The sequence below is a fragment of the Pseudophryne corroboree genome, chromosome 3 (assembly GCF_028390025.1).
Source record: "Pseudophryne corroboree isolate aPseCor3 chromosome 3, aPseCor3.hap2, whole genome shotgun sequence".
NCBI classification, from domain to species: domain Eukaryota; kingdom Metazoa; phylum Chordata; class Amphibia; order Anura; family Myobatrachidae; genus Pseudophryne; species Pseudophryne corroboree.
Genome location: NC_086446.1, coordinates 426,991,894 through 427,014,246, shown reverse-complemented (window position 1 = coordinate 427,014,246; position 22,353 = coordinate 426,991,894). Strand labels below are relative to the sequence as shown.

Below are 22,353 nucleotides of genomic sequence, written 5' to 3'. Positions count from 1 at the left end.
AAAAATGTTTTGATTAGAATGATGAACATTGGCATATCACCAGAGGATTCCTTGAAATTTGTAAGTCTCCTGGGCATTCGGGAAGAGAAAGCAAATATGCATTACAGTGGATGTGACATAACATACAGAGGATCAAGTATTTCGTAATACTGGTCTATTGGTGACAACAATATCCACTCCAGGCTTACATCAATGCTGCAAAGACTTCTTCCCTGAAGCTGTCGACACTTAAGGCAGACACACAGATCCACTAGATCCACAGGGTTCCAACGAAGGAAGACATACAAATGCTTAGGCTACGGCCACACATAGCGGCCAAGTGGGTCCCGCTAAACGGGACCCGCTTGGCCAGGAAGGGGGTTCTGTGTGCACAGCCGCACTGTGTGAACACATACATTGAAATGTATGTGTTCACACTGAAAACCCACCATCCTGTCATCTGGCTCAACCGCAGCATGCTACGGTTGGATCCGGCGGCAGCTGGACTGCCGCACGTGTGGGCGCCTGTACAGGCGCCCATGTGCAGTCTCCTTCCGGCCAAGCGGGTCCCGCTGAACGGGAACCGCTTGGCCTCTATGTGTGGCCGTAGCCTTACAGTCCTTCAGTAGCACTACAAATTCTCTAGTCAGTCCAGTGGGAGTCGTACCGATTTCAACTCCAGCCCTGACATTCAGTTCTTCAAGATCACTTAGTGAGATAGTTTTCTGGGCCCTGGAAGCTGCTCTCATGTGGTCTCAATGCCAAGCCTGCAGAGTGGTCTTGATGTACCTTCTTATTCCCAGTTAGAAGGCATTATATTTCAGGTGGGATCATATTCACCACCAATTACCTTATTTGCGACTCTTATCTTCCAGGACTGGATAGGCTGTCTGGCACTGCCCATCTCCCCCTGACAGCAACATTTCCACAACATCTGTCATACTCATACAAGAGAACCTAATCATTAGGTGATGAAATAGGTGTGGTCTTTGTCACAAAGTTAACTCCCTCATTGATGGTTGACAGGGGAGGCACTCCCTGGATGACCGCCACTTTACATAGAATCTATTTAGACTTCTAGAAGTCTACCTGCCTAGTAGTAGTTGTAATTGAGTCATCGGTCAGTGTACACGTGTATCAGACTGTGCTTTGTTTCTTCTTGATAGGATTCAGTTTTCCTACAGCTCTTTTATAGACATAATACATTGGCATACAAGAATTGCAGATAAAACAAAGTATGCAAAATAAACTTGGCTGTATATCATAAGGAAAGCAAGTTCCATAGAGAATAACCTTCCTCCCTGTGACGCTTCAGTAAGGATGAGGAGGCCAATGTGCAAAATGTGACCAAATCCATTATCCCACAGCCCTAGCACTAACCACTTGTATCTCCCCTCTGGATCAGGAATTCTAGGGCACCAAAATAAAATTGTGCTTAGAGGGGATTGTAGAGTGACCATATTATCCCTTTTACTTGGGACGCTCATGGATTACACAGGTTCTGTGGCTGATTAAAACTAGCTGAAATGTAGGCTTGAAGTCAGCCAGCCACAGAACCTGTGTAATCAATGAGCGTTCCAGGTAAAAGGGAAAATATGGTCAACCTGGGTTGGAACCCATATAGCTACTTGTTTTAGCAGGAAGTTAGGTGCATCGGAGGAAGAAGCTGTGGGTAGCCAGTAAGATGTGAGGAAGAGTCTTACATGGAACCTTGACGCATCCCTTAACATTTGGCTATCAGTCTCCCAAAGCTGTAGTAACACGATTGAGTATGTGACATGAGAATATTTTATCCTTTTAAAACAACAAAATATTACACAGAAAATGTACATTGATGTTTTGGAACAAAAAGTAGAAGTGACATCACACTAATGACTCACATTCAGAAACTGATCATCTAGAACCTTTTATATGTTATTACTTAGCTATTCATGACTGTTCATGCTATGTGTTGCCCTATGACATTTTTGAACAACAGGATTTAATTCTAATTTGGTCACTCATACCTTGCTAGCAAAATTCTATATTGGTCAAGCCAAGTGTCAAGATCACATAAGGCCCTAATCAGCTGTAGTCAGCAGAGAACTGCATGCAGAAAAAATGACGGTAACCCCATTAAGTAATTGCTGCGCATACCCAAGCATGGACAGCTTCAGTTCTGTAACATATTTCAAGAACTGCACTTGTTTCAGGGACATACACAAAATAAAAATAAAAAAACACTGTAGCTATTTATGTACCTGTCTTTTCTTTACTATTGACTTTATGTAATCTTTTAATTAACACCATAATCATAGTTTTTGCCACCGCAGTTATAGCCAATTCCATGATGGAGTATTATGTCATATCTATAAGGGGTATAAGGGATATAAAAGCTCCTTTTTTATCGATTTAGATTAATTTTAAAACAATGAAATACAATTTTGTGTTTTAGGGACACAACATTGATTTAGATCCATTTTCAGTGATTTTAAGATCGTTCTTAATCAATAAAAAAATAACCTTTAGTAATTACCACCAAAGCTGTAAACATTAATAGTTTATTGCACAAGGCTGTCTGTGACGAACTATTCCAGCAGATTATATAATCTGTATTCCCCCCTCAGTATATAAGAACTATTCTTGATGAAGACATTTAAAAGTATTTAGGGAGCTATTACTGGCAAAGCAAGCTGGATGCAAAGGATTATGGGTAGGAAATTAACTCTGATAGATAAAATCTATATGGCCACACATTAGTGCCAACATTACCCATAATTATAAAACTGATTTTACGTGAAAGAGCTAATTATCCTTACATTATTAGGTGTAATCTTATAGAAACTTTATAAATATCTTCACTTGTGTATAACCTAGATTTGTGTAACGTTTCAGAGGGACATTCCCCAATTGTACAGTATTTGTCCCCTATATAGCAAATAAGGTTTATCCAGAACCCCAGACTTGCTGATGCTGGGATTATGCTGGGTAGAGACTCGGGAGAGGCAGTGTGTGGTGCTTGGGAGTGGCAGTGGGTGATGACGGGGAAGAGGCAGTGGGTGACAATGGCCAGAAGTAGTGGGTGAGAGGTAGTGGGTGATGGTGGGGAGAGGCAGTAAGTGACGATCCGGAGAGGTAGTGGATGACATGTAGTTGGTGACAGGTGAAGCTGGGAAGTAGCAGTGTGTGATGTTGGTTAGAGGCCGGGAAGAGGCAGTGGGTGATGCTGGGGAAATCTAAATAGGAAAAAAATGTGAATACCCTTTTCTGCGCAGTTCTGAAGAGACCGTGCAGCTCTATATACACTCAGTTCCAATACGTGGAACCAAAACAAAAGATTGTATAGTGTATATTTTATACGCTAGTATCCCCTGGATGTTCAAATACAGAGAAATAGTTTCAATAAAAACTTTTGTTCCACAATCCAACACAATTTGGATATAATAAGTAACTGAATTCAGTCTTATGCTTTCACATTAAAAACAAAATAAATAAACATTGGTAAAGTGACATAGTGCAGTTGTTATAGTGCAATTTTCATTTGTCATAGTACCATAATAAAAGTGACACAGTGCATATGGGGCATCAGAATGATATCAGTCTCTCTCCATGAACAGGTGCTGCGGTGGGCTGGCTGTATGGCAGTGTAGGTCCCAGGCTGTAAAGCTCGACATCACCGCAGTAGGTTTTTACAGACCGATTAGATGTCTCCCCTTTCTGTGTATTCCAAAGTGCATGTAGTCCAAACAACGCGTTTCGGTTAAAGAACCTTTTTCAAGAATGGATAACATGCAGTGCACGCTCTGGCTTTAAATACCCTGTGATACTCTGTCTAATTACACATTAATTGAATGATTTCCGTCTCATGGTTATAGGAAATGCTTCTTTTGCGTTCCATAGCATTTCCACACTGAAAGTTGTAATGCCGCCTTGCCGTAACCGGAAGTAGCGTCATGCATTCCATCTGATGCTTCCGGTTGCGTTCCAAGGTATCCGTAGATGATTTATCACAATGTGGAGCTTTTACTTAGTTTGATCTATCCGTTCCACCTCTATATCGTAATCTCCATTAACTCCATTCAAGAGCTTTTTATATCACATCTCCACTGTAATTCCTCCTGAAACGCCCTTTACATCTGGAACGGTGGCCATCTTTAGTCAGGGCAATGATTTCTTCATAATGTGATTACTATGTTCGTCACCATTTTTAAACAGGTATCCAATATACTTCGGACTTCCGATATTTAAATGAAAAACTGATCCCAAAAAAGTGGTACTAGTCCTGGCTCACAATTGAGCTAATGTGGTACTATGTATTCACACATAGTCCTTCCCTAAACTGAAAATCCTGACTCAGAGGTTCATTTAAATATCACAGGGCATTTAAACCCAGAGCGTGCACTGCATGTTATCCATTCTTGAAAAAGGTTCTTTAACCGAAACGCGATGTTTGGACTACATGCACTTTGGAATACACAGAAAGGGGAGACATCTAATCGGTCTGTAAAAACCTACTGCGGTGGTGCCGAGCTTTACAGCCTGGGACCTACACTGCCATACAGCCAGCCCACCGCAGCACCTGTTCATGGAGAGAGACTGATATCATTCTGATGCCCCATATGCACTGTGTCACTTTTATTATGGTACTGTGACAAATTAAAATTGCACTATAACAACTGCACTATGTCACTTTACCAATGTTTATTTATTTTGTTTTTAATGTGAAAGCATAAGACTGAATTCAGTTATTATATCCAAACTGTGTTGGATTGAAGAACAAAAGTTTTTATTGAAACTATTTCTCTGTATTTGAACATCCAGGGAATACTAGCGCCTAAAATATACACCATACAATCTTTTGTTTTGATGCTGGGGAAAGGCAGTGGTTGACGCTGGGGAGAGACAGTGACACTGGGGAGAGGCAGTGGTTGATGTTGGGAAGAAGCAGTGTGTGATGTTGGTTAGAGGCTAGGGAGAGGAAGTGAGTGATGCTTGGGAAAGCTAGAGGTTGACGCAGGGGAGAAGCAGTGTATGATGTTGGGAAGAAGTTAGGGAGAGGAAGTGAGTGATGCTTGGGAAAGCTAGAGGTTGACGCAGGGGAGAAGCAGTGTATGATGTTGGGAAGAAGTTAGGGAGAGGAAGTGAGTGATGCTTGGGAAAGCTAGAGGTTGACGCAGGGGAGAAGCAGTGTATGATGTTGGTTAGAGCCTGGGGAGAGTAAGTGGTTGTTGCTGGGGAAAGGCAGTGGTTGATGCTGGAGAGAAGCAGTGTGTGATGTTGGTTAGAGGCTGAGGAGAGGCAGTGTGTGATGCTGGGGAGAGGCAATGGGTGACACTGGGGAGGGACTGGGGAGAGCTGAAGACATCCCAGCAGTACCTCCAGCCAGTGGTGTAAGTTGGTCACAGTTGCCCGGAGGCAAGATAAATATTGGTGCCCCCCTATTTCCTATATTAAGATAAATATATGTATGTATGTATGTATGTATGTGTGTGTGTGTGTGTGTGTGTGTGTGTGTGTGTGTGTGTGTGTAGTGTTCTGAAATGTTTTTATATACTGTATTTATACATTTATTTGTCTTTTATTTTAAATCACACATTTCTTAGCAGTCATACCCAGGATTAGAACCCATGACCCGTTACACTAACAGCAGACACTTTACTGATGGAGTTATTTGCTCCTGTACAGGAAGCATGAGAATTCTAACTAGGGGTGTGATTCCAAGTTGTTCGCTCGCTAGCTGCTTTTAGCAGCATTGCACACGCTAAGCCGCCACCCTCTGGGAGTGTATTTTAGCTTAGCAGAATTGCGAACGAAAGATTAGCAGAATTGCAAATAGAAATTTCTTAGCAGTTTCTGAGTAGCTCCAGACTTACTCAGCCATTGCGACCAGCTCAGTCCTTTTCGTTCCTGGTTTGACGTCACAAACACACCCAGCATTTGCCCAACCATCCCCCCTCGTTTCTCCAGCCACTCCTGCGTTTTGCAACTCGAACGCCTGCGTTTTTCCGCACACTCCCATAAAACGGCCAGTTTCCGCCCAGAAACAGCCACGTCCTGTCAATCACACTACGATCAGCACAGCGATGAAAAAGCTTTGTTATGCCGTGAGTAAAATACCTAACTTTTGTGTAAAATAACTAAGCGCATGCGCTCTGCGAACCTTGCGCATGCGCAGTAAGCGACTAATCGCAGTATAGCGAAAATCAGCAACGAGCGAACAACTCGGAATGACCACCTATATGAAGTTACGTGTAATTGTCAGAGAAGTATCTTCATATAGTTAAAATTCTCATATTTCTTATACAGGAGCAAACAGCTTCATCAGTAAGGTGTCTGCTTCCAGTGTTATAGGTCGTGGTTTCCTGGGTGTCATACTTGTAAAATGTGTATATTCAGTATAATAAAGAGGGTACGATTTGTAAGGTGCAGGGACCAGTGAGGAAGTTGGCCACTGAAAAGAGCAACAGCTATCAATTAACTTAATTCAATGGTGTCACGGAATGGAAGGAGAGGTGCCCCCTTAAGAGCAGGAGCCCGGCGGCAGATGACTCCGTTGCCTCCCAGAGTTCTGCCTCTGCCTCCAGCCCCATACACTAATAACACCCCAGTAGCACTCCCCACTCACATGCACAACTTCTGAGAAGATGTTCTCCCTTCTGAAGGCAGTGGCATCCATGTGGGTCTTCTCATGTTTCCCCAGGCTCTAAGCATGGCTCCTCTTCACATGGGAGGAGAGTCAGGCACGTGATGATGTCACTGGCCGCAGTTGCCACCAGAGTATTGGGACTGTCACTGGAGGAGGCGGGCCAAGTTACCCTGCTGCCTGTAATGCCACTCAGTGCCCATCTACTTCATGCATCAATTCAATAATTTTGGGATGGGCGGCACCAGCGGGTGGCGTGGTATGAGGGTGGTATGAGGGCCCGATGTCCACAGGTGGGGGTTGTGGTTACAGCCCAACACCGTGCAGGACGTTTGGCATTTGCCAGAGAGCACCAAGATTGGCAAATTCGCCACTGGCACCCTGTGCTCTTCACAGATGAAAGCAGGTTCTGAGAACATGTGACAGACGTAACAGAGTCTGGAGACACCAAGGAGAACGTTCTGCTGCCTGCAACATCCTCCAGCATGACCGGTTTGGCAGTGGGTCAGTAATGGTGTCGGGTGGCATTTCTTTGGGGGGCCGCACAGCCCTCCATGTGCTTGCCAGAGGTAGCCTGACTGCCATTAGGTACCGAGATGAGATCCTCAGACCCCTTGTGAGACCATATGCTGGTGCGGTTGGCCCTGGGTTCCTCCTAATGCAAGACAATGCTAGACCTCATGTGGCTGGAGTGTGTCAGCGGGTTCCTGCAAGATGAAGGCATTGATGCTATGGACTGGCCCGCCCCTTCCCCAGACCTGAATCCAATTGAGCACATCTGGGACATCATGTTTCGCTCCATCCACCAACGCCACGTTGCACCACAGACTGTCCAGGAGTTGGCGGATGCTTTAGTCCAGGTCTGGGAGGAGATCCCTCAGGAGACCATCCGCCACCTCATCAGGAGCATGCCCAGGCGTTGTAGGGAGGTCATACAGGCACGTGGAGGCCACACACACTACTGAGCCTCATTTTGACTTGTTTTAAGGACATTACATCAAAGTTGGATCAGCCTGTAGTGTGTTTTTCCACTTTAATTTTGAGTGTGACTCCAAATCCAGACCTCCATGGGTTAATAAATTTGATTTCCATTGATAATTTTTGTGTGATTTTGTTGTCAGCACATTCAACTATGTAAAGAACAAAGTATTTAATAAGAATATTTCATTCATTCAGATCTAGGATGTGTTGTTTAAGTGTTCCCTTTATTTTTTTGAGCAGTGTATTTACAATGGAGTGTATTTTCTAAAGGAGATGTAGATGGGCAATACAAGTGATTGAGATGCTTCTCTGGAAAACACATTTTCATTTGTACCCCACCAGGAGTGGATTGGGAACTTAAAAGTGACTCTCAAAAGTATTCTGAAATATTCTCATATTGGTAGAGCCAAATTTTTAGTAGGCAGAGTGAAATTGATGTGCATGCCTCCAGACCCCTGGACTGTGTAGAATCATCATAGAACGGGCATAGCCATGGTTTCAGACCGACCGTGCAAGGCAACCCTGCCTTCCTATTTAACTGCAAATGGAAAGCTGCACGAACAAGTGATAGAAAGCTGCATGAAGTAGGACATACATGTGAACTGTCTGGATTTGTGGTGTGGATGTCTCCGGACCTGTGTCAGAGCTGCTTGTAGATGCAGTAATGTTGTGCCGAAAGCTGAAAGGTTTAATGTAGTTTTGTGTCATCTGTATCTGTCTTATCGGACTGGAACGGATGGTATATGTAATCGATGGTACTGGAACCAATGGTAACTGTAATAGGACCATAGTGCTGACCGGTCTGGAACCGGAAGGATGACACTGGAGTGCTGACTGGGCTCTATCCAGAATGATGACATTTGATGATGCCTTGTAAATGCAGATGGTATTACAGGTAGCAAATAGAGAAGCTCAGAGAATGCAGGCACTGTGCAGTAGCTGAACACCAAGAGGAGCACAGATTCAAAGTTCACACACAGAGCTGTGTGACTGATGGTTCTGGCTGGCAACCTAAGCACTGAGAAGCAGGAAGCTTTAAACCCCTTGCTGCCACAGGATTGGCTGGAAGTGTCAGCTAATGCTGGGGATGCATGGAATTGGTCAGAGACGGTCAGCTGACACTAAGCAAGATGGTGTCGTCCATGCTGCCGGGCCGGCATAAGTATTGCACACAGAGGACCCAGTCCCAACTGCTGTGACTACTGCGGCCGTGCACAGCACGCCGCTGGACTGCCAGAGCACAGCGGACCCTCACAAGCGGCCTAACAGGTAGGAAATGGGGACTGACCTTAGCAGCCTCCTCTGGAGTCATGACATGAACATTTTCACGAAAAAATATTTACAAATTTACTGGGTTAAATATTCCACTGACATCTACGCAACACAGAGAGCATGTCAGTGACTCCTATACATCACAGGAAGCATTTTAGTGACCTCCATACAATAAAAGAGAACCTTCTAGTGACCCATTCTAGCAACCATTGCACGATACAGTGGGAATTCTTGCAACCCATATACATTACAGGGAGCCTTCTAGAAACATATACTGTATATGTACAATATATTTTTATCTTGTTTTGAGGGCCTGTGCGATTATTATTATTATTATTATTATTATTATTATTATACATTTTTTCATGAAATTAGAAATTATTAATTTATAAAGGGGCTAGAGTATTTCTGTATTAAGTTGTATTTGTTTAGTTAGCTTATGAGCAGTAGGCCTGATTCAGATATGGACGCAATTCGTAGCGCTGCTGCGACTTTGATTGCAGTTGCTTTTCGAAAATATGCAAAAGCCACAGTATACCTCTAGCATGCTTGTGTAATCCACTGCTGCGTCTGAAGACATTGGCCATCTGAGTAACCCTCAGGTTATTGAGGGTGGCCTGACTGTTCATGTTGCAAGGGCTAGGCAATCTGCAACTAAAGACACAACTCCAGGCCTCATCACTCCCAGAAAACGAGGATGGCATGAGCTGTTTATGAGAACGCTAGCCTGCGCTGCCCACCAAGTGAGACGCATGGTATCAGAGATGTCTTGGAATGCTATTCATTCCTGGGCGGTGACTGGGATGCATGGAAATGGTTTGTTTTATTGGTGTGTTATAGGAGTGTAATGGACGTGTCACTGAAGTGTTTCATGTTCAGTCAATCACTCACTTTGGATGCCATACTCAGATGGAAAATATGCACCTGCCATAGGACTGGTGAGATTTTCTATGGTGCAACCGATGTAGTCATCTAAAAATGCAGTAGACAGTATTACAATGTTTATGAATGCTAAAAGTGAGTTTTTCACTTTCTGCATCGTCAGTACTTGCACAATCATATGCACGGATGTACACCAGTGAGGGAATTTGTAGTGGCATTTGCATAAAGTCGCAAATGTGTGACCACCAAAGGACACAGCCATGAGCGCATTCACCTCTGAATACGGCCCACTGTCTTATAGTTACCTTCCATTACTGTGGTATTGATATGGGACTGATATATTTTCCATCCCTACCACCCAACTATCCCTGCAGGCAGGACAAAGTACTAAGTGGGGCAGGCCTTAAAAATTCTTACTATTTTACCCAGGGCTTGTAAATTGCTATCAGCGGGGTAAGCATTGCAGAGGAGTGCCAGGCTGGAGAGGTGCTCTCCCCGTCCCGCTCCGCTGCTATCCAGGGGTCAGTCAGTTGTAATTGTTCTGCCTCCACCCACCTTACCCAGCCACAGCAGCATGGAGGCAGGAGGATGGCTTTCCTTTAGCTGCCACCTGCACCGATGTGTGCCACCTGCTGGTGCCAACCGCCAGTACCGCCCATATTAAAAGAATTGAATTGGTGCATGTGATGGGTGGATACTGGACAGCAGAGTAACTTGGCGTCCAGTGACAGTCCCCCTCCTCTGGCAGCAGCGGCGGGCAGTGATGTCATCACATGCCTAACTGTCCTGTCCCGTGAAGAGGAGCCGGGCTGAGAGCCTGAGGAGACATGACAAGAACCACACAGATGCCAGTGCCTACAGAAAGAAGAAGATCTTCTCAAATGATGAGCATGTGAGTGGCGAGTGCTGCTGGGGTGCTATTAGTGAATGGGGGTGCTGTCGGGGTGTCTTTAGTGAATTAGGGATGTTGACGCGAGTGCTGCTGGGGTGTGTAAATAGGCCAAATTCCCACTACCGAGACCTAACATTAAAGTCACAGCATTTACATTTATAAAATAGCCACATTCCATTTAGTACCATGGGGTATAGACGGGTCCACTAGGAGCCTTGGGCACTTGAAGAATTTGATAGTGTGCACTGGTTCCTCCCTCTATGCCCCTCCTATTAGACTCATTTTAGAAAATGTGCCCGGAGGAGTCGGTCACGCTTATGGAACCTCATGAAGAGTTTTCTGAGTTTTCTAGGCTCACATGAAGTCCATATTTTGGCCTTGTCTATCTACTTTCAGAAAGAATTGGCATCTCTCCCTGAGGTCCAGACGTTCTTGAAAGGTGTTCTGCACATCCAGCCTTTCTTTGGGCCTCCCACGGCACCTTGGGATCTAAATTTGGTGCTGCAGTTCCTCCATTCGGACTGGTTTGAACCGTTACAGGAGGTAGACGTAAAGTACCTTACATGGAAGACCGTCACACTGTTTGCCTTGGCTTCAGCAAGATGTGTGTCGGAGCTAGGGGCTTTGTCTCACAAGAGTCCCTACTTAGTTTTCCATGAGGACAGAGCTGAACTCAGAACTCGTCAGCAATTCCTTCCTAAGGTGGTGTCCGCGTTTTACATCAACCAACCTATTGTGGTTCCGGTTGTTATGGACACCTCTACTACTTCAAAGTCTTTGGATGTTGTGAGGGCTTTGAAGGTGTACGTAAAGAGAACAGCTCGTCACAGGAAATCCGACTCGCCGTTCGTTCTCTATGATCCCAATAAAATTGGGTGTCCTGCTTCAAAGCAGTCTATTGCACACTGGATTAGGCTCACTATCCAGCATGCTTATTCCATGGCAGGATTGCCGGTTCCAAGATCTGTACAGGCCCACTCTACTAGGTCGGTGGGTTCTTCTTGGGCGGCTGCCCGGGATGTCTCGGTTTTACAGCTCTACCGAGCAGCTACTTGGTCAGGTTCGAACACGTTTGCAAAGTTTTACAAGTTCGATACTTTGGCCTCTGAGGACCTTTAGTTTGGTCAATCAGTTCTGCAGGAACCTCAGCACTCTCCCACCCAGTTTGGGAGCTTTGTTACTTCCCCATGGTACTCCATGGATTCCCAGTATCCCCAAAGACGAGAAAATAGGATTTTAATTACCTACCGGTAAATCCTTTTCTCGTAGTCCGCAGGGGATACTGGGCGCCCGCCCTGTGCTTCGTTCGTTCTGCATTGTTACTTAGTTAAGTATTCTGGTTTGTTCAGCTGTTGCTGTTCATGTTTCAAGTTTGGTTAGCATGGCTTTCCAATTGTTCTCTGTGTGCTGGTTTGTAATCTCACCACTTTCCTTATCTATCCTTCTCTCAAAGTATATCTGTCTCCTCGGTCACAGTTTCCTAGACTGAGTCTGGTAGGAGGGGCATAGAGGGAGGAGCCAGCGCACACTATAAAATTCTTAAAGTGCCCAAGACTCCTAGTGGACCTGTCTATGGTGGTCATTCCGAGTTGTTCTCTCGTTGCCGTTTTTCGCAACGGAGTGATTAGGTGGAAAATGCGCATGCGCATGGTATGCAGTGCGCATGCATTCAGTAATTTAACACAAAACTTTGGAGATTTGCACAAGCTCGAGCAACGTTTTTTCATCGCTCGAGTGATCGTAGTGTGATTGACAGGAAGTGGGTGTTTCTGGGCGGAAACTGTCCGTTTTCAGGGAGTGTGCTAAAAAACGCAGGCGTTCCAGGCGAAAAAAACGCAGGACTGGCTGGAGAAACGGGGGAGAGGCTGGCCGAATGCAGGTCGTGTTTGTGACGTCAAACCAGGAACTAAACGGACTGAGGTGATCGCAGTCTAGGAGTAGGTCTGGAGCTACTCAGAAACTGCAAGGAATTATTTAGTAGCAGTTCTGCTAATCTTTCGTTCGCTATTCTGCTAAGCTAAGATACACTCCCAGAGGGCGGCGGCCTAGCGTGTGCAATGCTGCTAAAAGCAGCTAGCGAGCTAACAACTCGGAATGACCACCTATACCCCATGGTACTAAATGGATTCCCAGTATCCCCTATGGACTACAAGAAAAGGATTTACCAGTAGGTAATTAAAATCCTATTTTTGGATTCTTCTATCCACACTGTTGAGCTGTATTCTGTTACAGGTTTCTCTGTCTGCTTGCCATGCTGTTTGTATATGTGACTTGTTTTTACGGAAAGGGACAGAAGTTTAAGGTGGTCACACAAAGAGGGGATAAAGGATAAGGATATTTAAGAATGGATCAGGGTGATCTGTGAGCCATATATACTAAGGTGACTGGTCTCAGGGGAGGTTCCAAGCGCCAGGAAACACAGCAATCCCGGGCGTGTCACTACGGAGCCTAGAGTGACTAGGGTCTTCACACAAAAAAATGAAAAGCTTAATAACATGCCCAAGATGGTATCCTTACCATTGCCTAAACAAAAATAAGATAGCCGTTTTGTTGGCTCAATCAATATTTATTAATAGTTATTTAATTAGCACACACATTATTCTGCACTTTACAAGAGAAAGTTTCAGTTATTTACATCAGTCTCTGCCCCTGTGAAGCTTACAATCTCTATTCCCTACTACATGTAGGTTGGCACAGTGGGGGCATAACCTGCCATAGGTGGATCATGCAGGGACAATGCCATCGAGGCCCCGTCCCCTGCAATACAGTGTCGAGATTACTAGCACTGTAATAGTGGGAGGTAGTGTTACAATGCGATTTACCACAAATCACGTCACCTGCCATCCGGACATCCCACATCCCTCATGGAAGTGGGTGGTGCCGGAAGGATGCAGGCAGCAGCAGCTCTGGACTGGGAGACTTGAATACTTTTCCATCAGCCAGAGCACCACCCGAGATTTGGGATCCTCCAAGGCGCTACGGGAAAATAGGCAAACCTGATGCTAGGGATAGTTTTGTTTTTGTCAGCAGCCAGTATGTTTTTAGAGTGTAGGAAGATACAGGAGCACCCAGAAGAAACCAATGGAAAACTTACAAACTCCACACAGATATGCCATGACCAGGAAATGAACTCATGACTTCAGTGCTTTGAGGCAATAATGCAAACCACTACGCCATCCACACTATTGAAGCCTATTCACTGAGAACTAGTAACATGAATTGGGCAATTTTTACTTTAGGATGACACTGGCTCCTGGTGGACCAGAAGGCTGCATTTTTATTAATAATGGTTCAACTCACAAAATGGCTTTCTCTGCTGCATATGGCAATAGGTGCACTTTAATCAGTTCATTAATGTTAAAACATAACTGGAATTAAATAACCTACCAGATCCAGGTTTGGCATGTAGCTTTAAGATAGTCATGTATCTATTTATGGTAAATTATACAGCAGAAGATATCTCCTGCAGAAATAATTACCTTGCCCACTTAACAGGCCTCAAAATAAGATTTCTGCTCAAGCGCATCACCAGCAGAAATTCTGCCTTTAGAGCAATGAAAGCCATGGTACTATAGTGTGTAGTAGAGAAACAGAGTTGTGTTCTCAGTTTTCATCAAAATAAATGATCACTGTGGCCAGGGGCAGATTGGGTTGGAAAACCAGCCCGAGAAATTTCTAGAGGCAGCCCTAATAGGGGTGGGTTCTGTAGAGGGGGTGGGGTCTAATGATAGGCCGAGCATACATTTAGGCGCAGTTCACCGTGTCACAATATCCTTGGACATGAAAATTACTTCATCCTGAATGATGCATTTAAGACAGGGGTGAAAGCATAGTTAATTAATGTATCTTTAAATGATCAAGATCTTAAAAAGAAATGAGGTGTTCTCTTTTTCCAACATAAATCACTGTGCCAGGCTAATAGTCAAAAGTTGGTATTTACCATTTTACACCCCACACACTCACCCGGCCATTGGGGATCATTCCAAGTTTATCGCTCGCTAGCAGTTTTCAGCAGTCGTGCAAAAAAATTGTGCAGCTCCAGATCTACTCTGCGCTTGCGATCACTTCAGACTGTTCAGTTCCGGATTGGACGTCACAAACACGCCCTGTGATCGCCCAGTCACGCCTGCGTTTTTCCAGGCACGCCTGTGTTTTTTCGAACACTCCCTGGAAACGGTCAGTTGACACCCAGAAACGCCTACTTCATGTCAATCACACTGCGGTCAGCAGTGCGACTGAAAAGCTTCGCTAGACCTTGTGTGAAACTGCATCGGCCGTTGTGAAAGTACATTGCGCATGCGCAGAAGTGCCGTTTTTTTGCTTCATCGCTGCGCAGCAGACATTTTCAGCTAGCGATCAACTCGGATATGACCCCCATTATCTCTTTCCGCACACCCCCTCCCCTCCCACACACACACTGCTGCTGTCTCACATCCTAAGTGCTCAGCCAGAAGCTGCCCCACCCCCAACCCCCACGCACAGTGAACTCACCAGCAGCCGCCGGGCTCCTCACTCGATGACCGGAGCTTAGCAGAAGCAGGTGAAGAGACAGCGTGGAAGCTGGGAGAGGTGGCGCAAAGAGGACTGAAGGACTGCAATGAACGCTGTGTGCGGGCAGCGCACACAGGACATTACCATGGCTCCGACTTTAATGAACCATGCACGGAGGGAGAAAGGCCAGTGAGGGAAGCAGGGGACACGGCTGGCCGGGCTCTGATCCGGGGTCCCGGCGTCCCAATCCGCCCCTGACCACCACCACCAATTTTGCAACTAAACACTGTAAACCATGTGAGAAGTTGGAACATGGGCTGTTATCCGATGTCTCCACTGTACAGCTGGCCACACGCAGGCCCATCCCGCCTCTGGAGCTGCGGCCCAGGATTATTGATCAATTTGACCTCACACTTGGATGGCCAAACCTGACATGAACCAGTAAAACAGCCCCATGGGGTTTCTGGAGGATCTATGGGGCCAATTCAGACCTGATCGCTCGCTAGCTGTTTTTTGCAGTCTTGCGTTCACATAGTTGCCGCCCACTGGGGAGTGTATTTTAGCTGTGCAAGTGTCCGATCACATGTGCAGTCGAGCGGTACAAAAAGATTTTGTGCAGTTTCTGAGTAGCCCAGGACTTACTCAGCTGCTGCGATCACTTCAGCCTGTCCGGGACCGGAATTCACGTCAGACACCCGCCCTACAAACACTTGGGAATACCTGCGTTTTTCCAACCACTCCCAGGAAATGGTCAGTTGACACCCACAAATGCTTCTTCCTGTCATTCTCCTTGCGATCGCCCATGCAAATGGATTCTTTGCACAAACCCATCGCAGAGCAACGAACAGCTTTGTACCTGTGCGACGTGCCTGCACATTGCGGTGCATACGCATGCGCAGTTCTGACCTGATGGCAGCGCTGCAAAGAACGCTAGCGAGCGATCAGGTCTGAATTAGGCCCTGTAAACACTGTACGTATGGTGGGAAGAGCAGGGTCCCTTGGGGGACCAAAAAGGGGTGCGACCACTACACAAAATGCATCAGGGAAGCAAGATATGCCTATATACTAGATCTCTAATCAACGTAAATTAACAAACTATCATTCTAATTTACCATCCTCATCCTGTACCAAAGCACGGGTATTCAGCTATCTATAATGTTATTAATACTGTGTGTTTAATATTTACATTTATTTTTGTAAACAGACATTCTTAAAATCCGGGGCAACGCCGGGTACTGCAGCTAGTATATAGTAAATCATCTGTCACAGTAGCAATATTCTGAGCATATTGGAAGTCTCACAACAGAACATTTATAGATGGAGTTTAAGATCATACATGTTAACAGTCAACAATATGCTATGTCGGCATGCCCTCTTATGGAGTCTATGTAAGTCATTAGCAAAACCAAATGCTCCGTCTACATACAGTACAGCGCAGGCACAAGGTCGTCATGCAATAAGTGATATGCCGGCCAGACTCTTATATCTAAGTTTCCTGTTGATGCTTGATCCAAATGATGTATCACTAACAATGACATTACTGTGAAGTGAAGGAGAGATGATTAGGATGGTCACCTGTAACACACATGCAATGTTTCTGTGACATGGGAAAACAATGGAAGAAACGTTATGGAGTCGCCGTCATTTCCATATTAGCACTGTATATGATGATGTGAGGTCATGTTTGTTATCTGACGCTGGGATGCAGTTGAGCCATTATGATGAATACTTTTGGGTGATTATTGCCCACTATATTCTTAATGTTATATGTTATAATAGCCTTCGATTTGTGTTGTTTACATCCAAACACTTCCGCACCGGAAGTGACATTTTGCGTTTCAGTTACAGGAAGCTAATTAACTACTACGGACGGGTGAGCTCATTGCGGCGCTACATATTGGCGCATGTCCTTGGGCATCTCTATTCCATTTTACAATTACTCAGGAGCCGTCTAGGGCTCGAGACACTGACTATGTCTACTGCTATATTTCCTATGCTGGCTTGTTACCCGCGACACTTCCGGGACACGTGGCCAGATATGCGGTTCACGGACCGGAAGTAGCGTGGGCGGTGTAACACACGCCGCTTCCTTATGCTTATTATCTCTCTAATCGGGCTATTTTGAGATCTAACGGCATACACACAATATTGTCAGTGAGCTATTGTTCTTACCAGGTTAGTCTTTTGGTTATGACATCGGTGAGATTATATCGTATAAGATTATTGAATACCTGTGGGTGGTCCCCACTTGATTGGTGGGTGGGTACCTGTGGGGGTATATATGTTTGTCCATTGCACTGTGTTAGTATCTTGACAAAGGTCCAATACAGGACCGAAACGTTGATGTGTTTTTTTATCCCATGTTCTGAATAAAGGATCTACCTTCTAAAGAAGTCTGGTGAGTGCTCCCCTTCTCTATGGATATATTGGAAAAGTAACCAGCCGGTTGTTTTTCATTTGGAATGCACCCCAGCATAGAATTTACAAACGTGAGTGTGGATATACATATACGTACACACACACACACACACACACACACACACACACACACACACACACACACACACACACACACACACACACACACACACACACACACACTGGAAAATGATTAATTCAGCCTCTTAGATAAAGAGCTTGTTTTCCTTATAAAATCTAAGTGGTGATGTAGTCTAGAAATTCCTGTCACTTATGTTTTCCCTTTTCCTATATATTGAGGCACTCTGTACAACATTGCCTTATTCTTCATTTTCTACACTAGTCTCATTTTTTTTAAACTAGAAACTCATGTATATCCAGTTGTAATTGATGTAGAAAATGTATATGTAAGATAGCTGTAACTCTATAGCTTTGCTGCTGGTTACTGTGACATTGCACCTAGCCTGTGACATCACTAGCCCGTGACATCACAATGCTTCTTCCTGTATTATTCTATCTACAGCTGCTGACGTTTCCAGTTTCCATGCAGGAAGACAGGTAGGAGGAGGTGAGTCCTACATAGCAGGGTATGATGGAGAGGGGTAAGGAAGACAGAGTGCAGTATAGTCAGCTGAAAGGCAAGACAAGATAGAACAGGGAATACAGGTACAAGGACACATAAATAGGAGAAGCGCAGGAAGGAACGACATATTTAGGAATAAAAATGTAGCGTTACAAGAATAAAGAGGGCAGTATGGAGGATAAGCACACATACAGGGGATGCAGATAACCTGGGTCTCTATGAGGCAGGATCGTAGCTTTGGGATGAAAAAGTTAATAAAAAATAGATAAATGGGATATTGATAACTTTGAAAGTATCTTGTTTGGTTTAAGGAAAATTGGGAAACTGGTTGACTCATGGACATTTTATTGTACTTAAACTAGTACTATGCTTAATGATAGTCTTTTGTGTTTGTTAGATCATCTGGCAAAGAGATTTGCAGAGTGTCGGGTGACCGGCAAAGAGATCTGCAAAGTGTCAGTTGAAGACGACGCGAGGGGTCGCAGAGGTAGCAACGACTGGAGTATAACATGCAGGAGGTAAGTTACCATACTCTCTGCACATGTTACATCTGCCCCACCTGCAGTGTACATGGTTTTGTCCATTAGAGAACAAATTTGCTGTTGCTATCAGGTCTGAATTAGGCCCAGTGTACGATACTAACATGATCCTAGCACTAGGAAAGATAAAACCTGGAGCAGATAACTTGGGTCTCTATGAGAAAGGATCTTGGGTTTTGGATAAAAAGTCAATAAAATAGATAAATTGTAAATGAATAAAAATGAAAGTACGTAACAAAATGTAGTATAATTATATATATATATATATATATATATATATATATATATATATATATATATATATATATATATAGTATGTCTGACCAGAAAATTCTGGTTATTTAGATCATCATTTGGCAAAGTTCTGGCAAAGAGATTTGCAGAGTGTCGGGTGACCGGCAAAGAGATCTGCAAAGTGTCAGTTGAAGACGACGGGAGTGGTCGCAGAGGAATTAGTGACTGGAGAATAGCATGCAGGAGGTAAGTTACCATACTTGTGTAATTGTGTGTGTGGTGGGGGGTATTGAGAGGACAGTACAAAACATAGGGTCTATGGTGGGGGAGAGAGGACAATACAAAACATGCAGAAGGGGCAACTTGGTATAGCACATACAGATGGTGTGGGGGCACAATACAAAAACATAGAAATTGTGTTGCACTCTATAGGACATATAGAGGAAGGACATACACTTTTGGGGGTTGCGAGATGTAGAACATACTGTAATACAGAAAAACAGGAAGGGTGGGTAGAGCATGATACAGAACATACAGACCGGGGGAAGAACAATACAGATCAGGGGAGAGAGTGAAATGTCTGACATTTACAGTATATCAATGAACTGGGGGCAGGTGTACAAAGCCTAGGAGAGTGGTAAAGTGCAGACAGATAAACTAACAACCAATCAGCTCCTAGTTGTCATTTTTCAAACAGCCTGTAACATGGCAGTTAGGAGCTGATTGGCTGGTGCTTTACCTCTCTCCACTTTATCACTCTGCAGGGCTTAATACATCTCGCCCATAGAATAACCAAATGATGAAATGGTACAGAATGGTATAAATGATGTGAGTTGGAGCTGTAACAAGTGACTGTTTCCCTATCTTTCCATATAATAAAGGTGACATAGGGGGTCATTGTGACCCGTTCGCACGCAGCGGTTGTTTGCTGCGGTGCGAATGGGTCAGAACTGAGCATGCGCGGCATGCGCATTGCGCACGCATGCCGTTGCCCGGTGACAGACGTCGCCAGGCAACGGAGCGCCTAGCGTGAAGAAAGACGCTGCGCTGGATGGAAAGAAGATTGACAGCGGAGAGGCGGTCTGGGGTGGATACTCACCGTTGGAGGCCGTTTTCGGGGAGTGGTAAGTAGAACGCAGGCGTGTCCAGGCAAATGGAGGGCGGATGTCTGACGTCAGGACCAGGACCTTCATCGCTGGATCCGTCGCACTTGGTAAGTAGCTGTAGGGCTGGTCTTGTTTTGCAGGAAAATTTTTAAGCATAGCAGGGCTGCACAATGCGATCGCAATAGGCGGGGATTAGTTGATCGCAGCAGCAGCAGGAAAAAGTTGCTGGCTGCGATCAACTCGGAATGACCCCCATAGTCCTTTCCCTAGAGTCCTTCTCCTTACCGCTCAGGGGGCCTGCGGACGCAGAGCTGCTGTTGCACCAAGTGGCTCAATGCTTTTTCACTGTGCATGCGTGTAAGCTGCACTGCGCACGAAATGAAATCAAGCTCACATAGAGGATCCCATCGCAAAGTGATTGACAGGAAGTCAGCGTTTGAGGTGGTAACGGGGGTGGCTAACTGTTTACAGGCGTATCAGGTCCGTTCAAACGCCGTTCCATGTGCGTGCATAAATTACCCATTGCGACCTGTGTTGCTGCTGGAGAGCCCCCTGCGTCTAGGAGACTTGCTCAGCCTACGACTGCTCAGACTCACGATGCAATTGTGAACGGCAAGATTGCAGCAGCGATTGCTTTAACAACCACAACTGAATCAGGCCCACAATTACACCATTATATTTTACTATTTTATCACATTTAACAACTAAGGGGTCAGTTTAATTAGGTGCGAGTTTGTCTTACAACAGCCGCACTTTCCTGTAACCCCATAGGCTGAATCTGGCCACAAAGGGTGTGAGTTTGGATGCCGTTGAAAGGTCGCAGCAATGGTAACTCGTACCTAATTGGATTGACCCCTAAATGTTAGCAATTAGCAGTATTAGCAGTATTTTCCATGTCCTCAGTAGTTAGAGTAACATATTTACATAGAGAGATTTCTCTCTCTACACAACCACACCACTGTTTGCAGTTTGTATCTCTGCTTGTTCATCCACTAGCAATGATTTTTCATGTCTTCCTCTTCGTCTACATGCAGTGGGTGATCCCTGAATAGCTGCCCTGGGAGGAGAGCTGCGGAGTGCGGACACATGCTCCAAATGTTGGGACATAAGCATTACCTATTAGGAGATGTGGTAAAGATGCCGGCTGTCGGGTTTACGGCAGTCAGAATACTGACACTGGGATCCCGACACTCTTCAGAATCCCGACGTTGGAACTCCGAATGGGCAAGGATACTGACGCCCGTATCCCCACGATCATAGGTTTAGGGCTGGGCAAGGGGGGTGAGGTTTAGGGATCAGGAACGGCGGGGAGGGGGGTGGTTAGGCTACGGGGGAGGGAGGGTTAGGTTTAGGTGTCAGGCGGGGAGTTAGGGTTAGGCTGCAGGTGGGGAGAGGTTAGGGTTAGGCTGTGGATAGGGTGGGTTAGGCACCCCAGGGGGAGGTTAGGCTGCGTGGGAGCGAGGGTTAGGTTTAGGCATCATACGGGAGGATAATGTTTAGGCATTAGGCGGGGGGGGGGTTAAGTTTAGGTTCTGGGTGGGGGGAGCTTAGGGTTAGGCACCCCCGGTGGTGGTTAGGCTGCGGGAGAGGGAGGGTTAGGTTTAGGCAGGGGGATTACGTTTAGGCGACAGGCGGGGGGGTTAAGTATAAGCTGTTGGTGGGGGGAGGTTAGGGTTAGGCTGCGGGTAGGGTGGGTTAGTTTTAGGCAGCAGGGACAGAGGGGGGGTGGTTAGGCTGCGGGAGAGGGAGGGTTAAGTTTAGGCAGCAGGGATGGAGGTTAGGATTAGGCACCTCTGTGGCAGGGTTAGGGGGGTGGGGAAAGGAAGAGGGTTAGGCATCAGGTGGAGGGATTAGGGTTAGGCTGCGGTTGGGGGGAGAATAGGGTTAGGCTGTGGGTAGGGTGGGTTAGGGACCCCCGTGGGTGGTTAGGCTGCGGGGGAGGGAGGGTTAGGTTTAGGCATCAGGTGGGGAGATTAGGTTTAGGCATAAGGTGGGGGGTTAGGTTTAGGCTGTGGGTGGGGGGAGGTTAGGGTTAGTCAGCGGGTAGGGTTGTTTATGGTTAGGTACCCCCGAGGGTGGTTAGGCTGCGGAGAAGGGAGGGTTACGCTTAGGCATCAGGCAGGGGGTTAGGATTAGGCTGTGGGTGGGGGGAGGATAGGGTTAGGCTGCAGGTGGGGGGAGGATAGGGTTAGGCTGTGGGCTGGGTGGGTTAGGCACCCCCAGGAGTGGTTAGCCTGCGGGGAAGGGAGGGTTAGGTTTAGGCATCAGGCGGGGGGTTAGGATTAGGCTGTGGGTGGGGGGAGGATAGGGTTAGGCTGCGGGTGGGGGAAGTTAGGGTTAGGCTGTGGGTTGGG

At 45.7% G+C, this 22,353-nt stretch overlaps 1 long non-coding RNA gene across 1 annotated transcript; it reads left to right on the top strand.

Annotated features, from left to right (window-relative positions):
- Positions 1-18,504: 18,504 nt before the first annotated feature.
- On the top strand, positions 18,505-19,110 carry LOC135057857 (uncharacterized). Its single transcript, XR_010244419.1, has 2 exons — positions 18,505-18,638; positions 19,005-19,110. It is a non-coding gene; the product is annotated as an uncharacterized LOC135057857 (long non-coding RNA).
- Positions 19,111-22,353: the final 3,243 nt, after the last annotated feature.